The sequence below is a fragment of the Triticum urartu genome, chromosome 2 (assembly GCF_003073215.2).
Source record: "Triticum urartu cultivar G1812 chromosome 2, Tu2.1, whole genome shotgun sequence".
NCBI lineage: Eukaryota > Viridiplantae > Streptophyta > Magnoliopsida > Poales > Poaceae > Triticum > Triticum urartu.
Window position 1 is genome coordinate 25,027,316 of NC_053023.1, and position 8,358 is coordinate 25,035,673.

The 8,358-nt window shown below is 43.0% G+C and overlaps 1 long non-coding RNA gene across 4 annotated transcripts; it reads right to left on the minus strand.

Moving 5' to 3' along the window:
* Positions 1–2,644: 2,644 nt before the first annotated feature.
* On the minus strand, positions 2,645–8,358 carry LOC125535309. 4 transcript variants are annotated; one of them, XR_007294643.1, is made up of 10 exons: positions 8,015–8,358; positions 7,783–7,903; positions 7,458–7,572; positions 7,302–7,377; positions 7,108–7,218; positions 6,947–7,006; positions 6,715–6,844; positions 6,548–6,613; positions 4,153–6,413; positions 2,645–3,568 (listed from the first exon to the last, which is right to left on the minus strand). It is a non-coding gene; the product is annotated as an uncharacterized LOC125535309 (long non-coding RNA). The 4 variants fall into 4 exon arrangements; XR_007294642.1 differs by having other exon boundaries at positions 4,153–6,613; XR_007294641.1 differs by having other exon boundaries at positions 6,548–6,844.

Consider the following 8,358-nt stretch of genomic DNA (forward strand, 5'->3'; position numbering starts at 1 on the left):
CATGTGGGAAAACATTTTTCACTGAATTTTCAAGCCCCTTACATGCATCTGTGTGTATAGCCAAAGGTGACACTGGCCCTAGGCATATTTTCAACTGGATCATGAACCATGTCCATGAAGCCTCTGTTTCTGACTGAAACAAGCCAACAGCAATAGGAAACATCCAGTTATGTCTATCTAGAGCATTTCATGCTGCCAACTGACCATTCCACTTGCCTGTCAAAAATGATGAGTCTATGCTCAAATATGGATGGCACCCTGCTTTGAACCCATCGATGTAAGGCTTTAAAGCCATAAAAAACTTGGAGAACTTGACTTCACCTTCGGCTGATACCTATGTATCTATCTCCACAACGCTGCCAGGTGACCTCTTTTCCACTTCTGCTTTGAAGTTGTAAAGCATCGTAAATGTATTTGCCCAATCACCATATAAATTTTTAATTGCCCTTTGTTTTGCCTTCCACACTGTGGTATATTTCAGTTTAATGGGGTACATCTTTTTCAAGTCTACTTTGAGTTTCTTGGCAGTAGTGTTTGGTGTTTTGGCTAAAATTGGGGTGATCTTTTCTGCAACCCAAAGTTGTGATGTCATGGTTGATACTCTCTGTGAACTTGTAATACAAGTATGTTGATTGGGGATTTGGTTAACCCTGACAGTACTTCCATCAGGTTGCAGTCTAGCAGATATGTACCACTTGCAAGGCTTCACACTACCATCAAATCCTCTGCACCTCGCATAAAACTTCTTTCTATCAGTCCAAACAGTCTTGGCATCAAACTCATGTTTCACTGCATAAGTCTTGAAACACATCCTAAACTCCTTCATGCTTGGGAACAACTTGCCTACTTCAATGACAGGGTTTTCTTTGTCATACACATGCACCAGCTCATCATCATGTGCATCATCTACCTCATCTGCAGCTTGGTCCATCTACTGTCCATCTACTTCTTCATCAGCATTAGCTGGCAAACTAGATTCACCCCTCTCCTGCTTATCTCTGTCATCGACTGGAATGCCAAAAAGTTTGGCCATCTCAATGTCAGGCATTGGTGTAATGACCAAATCAGTAGGCTCATCTAATTCAACTACATTCCAATCAACAGTTGCTGCAGTTTCAGTTTCAGTTCCAGTCACCTGTCCCTCTTCGGGTATTACTGTAAGTTCAGTACACATGGGAATCAATGGCCTCTGTGTAGCCCAATCATCATCTACCATCTGCGCAGCCAATTGTGATGGCACATATCCAAACTTCGAAAAAATGTTCATCAACGAGCTCAGCAAAAAAATTAGCCCGTTTGCTTGTCCAGCCGTTTTGCCAATCGATTTCTTCAACAATCTGTTCACCATCTTCTATTCTCACATACTCTCCTTTCCAATCATCAAACCGCAACAGTGATACTTCTTGCTCTGGACCCCAAACAATATTCTCCCCAATTTTTTCCACCCATTTCTTCACTGCCGTCTCTCCCATGTTCAGTAGAACTTGTGGATCAATCTCTATAAACTCAACCTCCCATTTAACAATAGTGTCTCTCTCAATGTTCTGTATGCTACCATCAACTAATTTTTCCTTTGATGGAAAGAAATTGACTGTCAATTCAAAGGTCAGAGTGGCAGCATCCCCTCTGTTAGTGGCGGACAGTGTGATCCCGTGAGAAAGAGCAGACGAGGCCACCCCCTAATTGCATGCAAAATTGGATCGGAGAGAGGCGCATTACCTATTCGAAGTTAAATCTGGCGGCTCCATCTCAGTATGCCCACGGGCTCCCCTCAGAACCTATCGATTCCGCAAGCGAAAACAGAGGAAAGAGCTGAGATCTATGGGCCGGAGAAAGGAACGGGAGGGCGACTAGGGTTTGAATTCACTCACCATTTTCTGAGGACGAAGGCTCCACCGCCGTTGAGAACGAGGGCTCCGCCGCCGCCACCGAGAACGCAAGATCCGCCGCCACCGGAGAAGAAGGGGGGCAGAGTGGCGGGCCTGGCACGGTCGGGCGGCAGGGTACGGTCAGCTGTTTTGAGAAACAATTAAGTTGGACCCACATGTCCTAACATAAACGGGCGGGCTTGGTTGACGACCAATTTAACCACATTTAACAGCCATCTCGTGCGTGGGCTATTTACCTGCTCAAAATTGTCGCACCATAGCCATTCTCTCGAACAACGTCGCACTCTTGCCAATTCACCTCAAAAATGTCGCACAGGAGCTATTGACCCCAAATCTGCGGACACGCCCGATTATTGACCGAACAGGAGAGAGAAGGAAAATGGTAACCCAACCCGACCCCTTATATCATCCCCGCTCTAGGCTATCCGCAAACTCTCATATTGACACCAAACATGGGGAGTATATGAGGCTCATAGACGTGCATGGTTGATCCACCACGTAGGATGTGGCCCACCATGGACTACCTTTTCTTTCTTTTCTTTCTCTCTCTTCATCTCTATCAAGCACATGCACGTCACCGGATATATAAGGGACAAAATGAGGAGTATGATTGCATGAACGGACAAATAGAGGCTCAAAACGGACACTGACTGGGCGCTTCTGTGGACTTTTAGGGTGCGCGGATTTGCTAAATCCGGCTATAGATGCTCCTATTGACAACTCAAACAGTCATGTTTTTTTAGTTGGAATGGGTTTTGTTTTATTCATTCATTTCAGCACGATCCGAGACCAAAAACATCACAAATACAATCTGATATGTACCTGGCCCAAGTTTCACATAACTTATTCGCACAATCCTCTTTAGTTAGCCCAAGAGAAGCTCCATTAGTCAAGCATCTCACCCATGCCACCCTGAAACTCCTCTCTTGATCGCATGCACTCCTTTACCTCCTCAGCAATAGGCCATAGACTGATCTATCAATTTCCGAGCTTCTTAATTTAGCCGCCACTGTTTTTGAGTCTGCTCCAAGATAAGCTTTGCCATGTCCAATTCACGTGCAAGCTGAGCTGCCCATCGAATACACCGGACGACATTCCATTATGGAAATCTGGTAGAGAGGTGAACATCTACAAGGCTATAAATCAAAACGAACAAATCAACTATTCATAGATACCAAATTTAAGAAGCTTGGAAAATGTTACTGCTATAAAACTGTATAGTGCTACCCATCTTCATGTTGTTCCCTCCGTTCGTTCAAATTGAAAATAAGTAGAAGAAAATGAAAAACAAGAAAAAGAAAAAAATTACAAAATACTCCCTCCGTTCCTAAATATAAGTCTTTTTGGAGATTTCACTATAGACTACATACAGAGCAAAATGAGCGAACATATACTCTAAAAGGCGTCTATATACATCTGAATCTAGTCTCTATAGTGGAATCTCTAAAAGGAATTATATGTAGGAACAGAGGTAGTACATGTCTCGTGTAGTCAGGAACTTCAGATTTTGAATAAGCTTATGCTTGTACTCATCTTCCAGTACTATATCATGAGCCAAAGTAACTAAACATCCTCCATCACCTCTTGCAAATCTCAGAACTTCCAATCCTTGATGCACTAAACTGACTTTCACCACAACCAGTTCTTTCCCTCATCGCCCCGCTCGAATGAAAAGGAGACTGAAAAGAAAGCGATATAAGTACATCAAGGAATCAGATGAGGGCTATTGACAATCGATAAATCCCATGAGTCCTACTGGTGGTATACATGAATAACCAAATGCCATTTACAATTCTCCTGAAGGTGGGTAAATAGAATGTTTAACCAAAGCACATCTTACAACCACATATTAGAGGTTCGATATCTTTCAGGCCAATTGCAAAAAATGATGAACACTCTGACTACACTAAGAGAATGGATGCAACGTGATGTGAAACATATACTGACATTGCATCATGTAAAGGGTTAGTGGTGGTACAGATTATTTGTTGTTATTAGCAAATCCTTTTCGAGACCATGGATGACTAACACGATGTTGCAATCAATTTGTAATTAAAGAGACCAAAAGTTATTTTTTTAACCAGAAAGTCCTTGCGCTGGAGTTCAGACAAACCCCTCAATAACATGACCAAATTTGTTTTGACTCTGTTTATCACATATCAAGTACGAACCAGCAAACATACAGACTTGTGAAGCTGATAAGAAATCATCAAAGTTATGTGAACTTGAAACTAAAAGTCCAACAGAGGAGCGAGGAACTAACCTTGTTATCATTTCTCTGAAGTCTGAACCTCGCCTAGTTCTTGGTCCAATGTGAGTATGCTTGAGAGATAATGATTTCTTAGGTAACATGCGCTTTCACATCTGAAAGACCTACAGAATATGCTGACAGACCGTGCACTTCATAAATCAAGCGGATAAAATTTATTTCTGTCGTCAATATGGAAGATTAAACGTTAATGATTTGAAGAGTAAAAATATGGAACAGTAGATTTTATTTAATTTAGGTACCACTAAGGAATCAAAAGAATTTTTGGAGCACTCTACTGTGAATAACCAAGCATGATGTCTGATAACAAATAATGGGCCGAGCTGCATTTCAGGCCCTTGTCTACCAAGTAGAAAAATCATGGAAAAGCACATAAATATATATAATAGGAATAGTAATCAGATGCTCAAAAACTATAACCTGAACATATTAGTGCTTAAACCAAATTATCTATACACAACCATAGAAACTAAAAAAAACCATCTAACAGAACCATGGAAGGCTTAGATTGCATGTCCTCAACTGAAATGGGTGAGTTCTGGGCATCCTTCTAAGCTACTCTGTTTAACATAGCTCATTAGCTCATGATCAATACTTCATGCATTTAACAAGCCTGCTAATGCTTTTTTGAAGTTGACGTCCCTATTTAAAATTCAAATATCAATTTGCACCAATAAAATATTTCTTGATATGTAGGTGCACACGACAAACTGTAGACACGAAATATTCATTGCATGAACCAAAAGTAGATGAGCTACCTGTAGATGCAAGGAAATAATGACAAACCGCAACCAGTTCTCCTATCAGTATGTAATTATGTGCCATTAATATCAATATACCTCACTCTTGGGCTAAGTCAAGATCCATTCTAGATCAGTGCAAGAAGCTTCAATACTACACCTTCCATAAAATACAGGAACTTGTCCATATTTTACTGCGTCTCCCAATAGCAGCAACATCATAATCTTCTGCCGCTTGCTCCCTTCTTCTAGTTTCAGCAAGAAAAAATTATTCAGTAAACTGAAATTGAAAAAGTTTTGAGAAGTAGGTCGGCTCGGTGTGAAGCAATGGTTTTAGGTAACTGTCTCTGGTTCAAACTTTGCCAATGGGTGTGTATCGTCAACCATATTTCTACCTTGCAGTAAGCACGAAAGATAATTATTCCAAAACTACCTAAGTGAACATCGTTGTCTGCATATATCAAGAAATAAAGATAAATTCCTATAACTACTGGCTTGTTCCTGCAGGATAAAGAAAATGTTTTTTTCCAGTATTTTACCTTGGCATACATCAAGGGCATTCAGTGATCAACACCATTCTTAAATATGTCTCCACCGAAGTAATCATCGCATGCCCCGTTGGTAAAACATGAACAATTCTTATTTATCTGAATTCTCATAGTTCTGCTGTTCCAGATTTAAATACACAAATTTGATGACAAAGCATATTGGAGAGCAGGAAACAACTCTAGGTTTCTGAAGTTAGAAAAAAAATCAGTGCTTAAATGGCATATAGGCTTCAGGTCAGATCATTTTTTTTTACAAAATTGTCCTGTCGTGCTCACGCAATATTATGCATCTAATCCTAGGCATTTAAGTAACCAAATTACTATGAATAATCTGTGGACACATATTTATCTATTCTGAGCCAACTTCTTTGGATTCCTAACTTGTACAGCTGAATCAAACTCACTGAATCAAGCGGATGCTATGAGCTGCAAGGCTAAAGAGAATATGTTACAACTATTCGTACTACAGTAAAAAAATTGCACACATGATAAATTTTTACATTCACCGGTGAGGAAAGGACATCAAAAGCTGCTACTATATACTGGGTTAGGTGGACGGAACAAAAATCACAAATCTATACCAAAATAATTTGTATATAGCCATAAAACAAAATCCATTGCAAGAAGATGCTACGTAAATGCCTTGACCTACAGCAGCAGCAGCAGCCAAACACCAACAGAGAGCACCTTCAATGAGCAGACTAAGCAGCGTGTGGCGAGGGGAAGTGGCACCACTTGACCACCATACAACACTCATCATCAGGTCAATGTCCACACTACCCAAGCCTCAAACTCTAGGTTCATCTCTTCTGTCAATCTGTTGAGTTGAATTGATGCTCTTGGTTAGTGAGAGACAAGATCCATGGAGGTAGATTGGGTACAGGGGTTAGAACTTGGTCTCGAACTTGGTGTCGGGACGATGTGGGCACAGCCAGGGCATAAACCATCAACAACCATATTCCTTGTGCTGAAAACATAGTCATGTACCCTTGTAAATACAATCATAATAAACCTGCTCTAATGTCGGTCGCTACCCGTCTCAATTCCCCTAACTCAAGGTTGCAACTTGCAAATTCAAGAATCATTCTAATAAAATCATACCGCGAGTGTTTTCCCATCAGGGGCGATGTCCCTCTCATGGAAGCACCACCTGTCAACTCCAAGCTTCTTCATGAACTCGAATTGAGATATCACCGAAACAGAAATCGAAGCATAAGTTGTTGACTCCAACCATGGACCTAAGACAAAAGATCAGGTAATTCCCATACTTCTTCTCTTAGCCATGGCCAGGGAATTTGTGCCATCCTCCCAAGGCCGGTTCTTTGTAGGTGCACCAAAAGGATCTCCTCCAGTACCCCGAAACATATGCCAGAATGCCACACTGAACCGCAACCTAACCTGCAGCACAAAACAAATATATAATCCTAGTGCAGCACATAATGTAGAAGTAAATTAAAAGGATATATACCAAAAAGGCATAGTTATGCAAATCATACTTACATTTTCTTTACAAGAATCACTTCCTCCGCGTTATACCACTTGTAAGAAAGCATCCTCTTGCTAGTTGGACCATGCAGTACATTTTTTGAAGGACAAATGTTAAACTGGAAGGAACCTTTTAACAACAATTAATCTTTTCAGTTCAAGGTCAATGGCCTCACCTCATAGTTGATTTTGGTAAAGCCCAGGAAGAACTCGCCCTCCCAATCATCGGAAGAGGCATTGCCACACTTGGCATCGGTGTCGGCTCAGCAGGTTACCTGTGCGGCAATCTGCAAGGAGCAACCAAATCAGAACCATGATCGTGTTAAGTTCATAGATCAAATCATGGGCATCATTCAGAGCAGAAAAATACCACAAAGTTAGCAATCCCCCGCTCACTGCAGCAGACAGACCACAAAGAAGGAAAATAAGAAGTTGGGCCAGAACACCTGCATCACAAAATCGGTCACCAAGAACAGCACACACTACTCACTGGATCGATGGGCTCTGGGTGTTGTCTCTCCTCTACCTGGTCTCCCGTCGTCCTCTGGATTCTGCTCCACCATCTCGATCGTCTCCCTTGGCGCCGAATTCTACACACCTCCCATCCTTCTCCTCCTCCCATGTGCTCCAGAGTACCCAATCTGCACGTGATTTAGACAGACTAAAAATTAGGTTCACGTTCTTGCGACAAACTAAAAATTACAGTACATAGTTCATCATCCAGATGGTTCAGAGACATAGTAAAAATAAAAATACAATAATGAATACTTGTGTTGAATCTGGAGGTTGAGAGAGGGGGTGGAGGAGGGAGTCGGATCTGGGGGTTGAGAGAGGGGGTGGCCATGAGTCACCTGCACAAACAGAGGCATCCATGAGTCATCCCCAACGCTGCATCGTTCGTCCACGCGCTGAACATAGGGAGCAGCGTCTCCGTGGCCTTCCTTGTTGTGCACAAGCAGAGATGAGTCGGGCCTGCACACAACAGCACACACGCACACATCAAATCGAGAAGAAGAAGAAGAAGAGAAGGGGATGCACTCACGCATCAAATGTTGTTCTTGGAGGGGATCCTGCTGGCTTGACCTGGCGTTGGAAGGAGGGGCTAGGGTTTCGGGCGACAGTTGAGGTCGGACGCGGCGGCTAGGTCCTCTGCTACTCGCTGCAGGCCAACCATGGTGGCGGCACAAAACGGGGATCCTCTACAGCGACTGGAGATGAGACGAGATGGGGGAGGAAGAATGCGGGCGCGGGCTATGGAGTGAGGGAGAAGGTGGGGGCGGGGTCAGCACCGGGAGTGAGGGAGGAGATGGGGGCGGGCGGCGCTGGGATCGGGGAGGAGATGGGGGCGGGCGGTGCTGGGATCGAGGAGGAGATAGGGGCGGGCGGCGCCGGGAGCCAGGGAGGAGGTTGGGGGTTGGAGGCATCGA